Consider the following 2,005-nt stretch of genomic DNA (forward strand, 5'->3'; position numbering starts at 1 on the left):
GGGGTTGGGGTGGGAAGGAAGGGGGTGGCCTGGTGCCTCTGGAGAATGGGCGTACCTAGGGAGAGGCTGGGGGGCATGTGCCATGAGGAAGGATGTCGGGGGACAGGGTGTGTGTGCGCAAGGGGGGTAAGGGTGGACGTGGGGGTGTCTATGCTGGGGAGAAGCTGTGGGGGGCGGGGCCGGAAGGAGCCATCTCACTGCTCCCCGCTCTCTTCCCCTCCCTGTCTGCAGGTGGGAGCAGCCGGGGCAGTTCGCCCTGCCTGCGGAGCACCGCCTGGGCCTTACCTTGCAGCAGTGGCTGGAGCGCTGGACCCTGGCCCTCAAGACCCTCCAGCAGCAGCAGCAGCAGCACAGCTGGGCCTGATGGCCCCGTCGTGCCTGGGAGGGGCTAGGGGAGCCCCGCCCCCAAAGGGGTGCAGTTGTAGGTAGCCACACCCATGTTAGGGAAGGAGTGTGGGTGGGACACATCTCTATGGGGTGGAGTTTTTGGGGGCCTAGCCCAGTCCAGCTGTCCCCTCTTGCACAAGGTGGGGGGTCAGTGTTAAGGGAGTGACCAGATGCTGGCGGTGGGAGGGTTGGTGGGGCTGAGCGGAGGTGGGGGAGTGGCTGTCAGGTGTGGGGGGGATCCCAGATGGGTTTTGTGGCGTTCTGTAATTCACAATGTTCTGAATAAACTGACTAAATTCACATTCAGGTCCGTGGCAGGGACTGGGATACGGGGCCTTTCCCCTCTGGGGTGCGCCAGCTCCCATCTGCCCTAGGGCAGGGACTGGCTGGCTCAGGTCCGTGGGGAATGGTCCCCTGCTAGGCGGCACCAGCTCTGTCTGGCTGCTCCCGGCCAGCTGGGCCTGTGGTTCTGCCTGGACCCTCCTGCCCTCCCTCGTGCCCTGCCCCAGGGGCCAGTAAAGACAGCCCTGTTCCGAGCGCCTGAGCCCAGGGGTTTATTTCTGGGCTGACATAGCAACAGCCCCTGCTGCATCTTCCTGGCCTGTCCTACCTGGCGCAGCCCCCCTTGGGGCAGGCAGGGATCCCGCCCCTGAGCTCGCCGCCCTGGCTGGGGCATCCCCTGCTTGGCAGAACCACCTCTGAAGCCTTTGGAGGGGTGGGGGGCAGCTATGTCCTTGTCCCTCTTCCATGGAGAAACTGAGGGATGGAACAGGGAGAGGTGAGTGGCCTAAACCCAGGAGTCCTGGCTCCCAGACCCACCCCCTCCCGCTTCCTGTTGGAAATCAAGTGGGGGGAAGCTTTGCTGGGGAAGCACCCAGCTAGGAAGTGGGGGTAGACAGCACCTATCGCTGGTGGGCGGGGGCCCCTCTCAGGTTGGTTCTTCTGGCTCCCTCAGCCTGGGCCCTGGGAGCATCCCAGAGCCAGCCGCCTCTTGCCTCCTGGGTGATTTGCGGGGGAAAGGAGGATGCCAGCGCTCTACCTAGTGGTTCCCAGCCTTTCAGTGTGGGTGGGCGCCGGACGACCAGCCGCCAAAATGCCGCTGAGAAGCAGCGTCATCGAGAAGCTTCGCAGCGACATTTCGGCAGCTACGCTTCTTGGTGTTGCTGCTTCTCGGCGGCTGCTTGTCCGGCGGCCGCGCTCCTCAACTGTGGGGTGCTCCCTTGTCAGTAGGCGGGTGCACATAAATACCCGGGCGGGTGCTATGGTGCCCACAGGCACCGTGTTGGGGACCATTGGCTCTACCCTTCCCCTGGGAGCAGACGGGGGCCTGAAGTCCCCTCCGCTGATTGGGGGTTGGGGGGATATGGGCTCTCGCTGCCCCGCGCTGGCTGACAGCACCTGCAGGCCCTAGGCCGATCCCCAGGAAACAGCCCCAACAAAGCCCTGCAGCACCCTGCAAATCAGACAATTCCCCTGGGCGCGGCCAAGATGCCGCTGGCCAAGGAGACGACGGGACCCCACTGTCATTGCCAAGGCTGCTAATTCCCTTCAGCCCAGTCGCGGCCTGGCTGGTTAAAACACCCTCTGTCCGGATGGTGCTTAAAGTGGCCGGAGAACC

Source organism: Terrapene carolina, unplaced genomic scaffold (genome assembly GCF_002925995.2).
Source record: "Terrapene carolina triunguis isolate 2854851 unplaced genomic scaffold, T_m_triunguis-2.0 Scaffold31439, whole genome shotgun sequence".
Lineage (NCBI taxonomy): Eukaryota > Metazoa > Chordata > Testudines > Emydidae > Terrapene > Terrapene triunguis.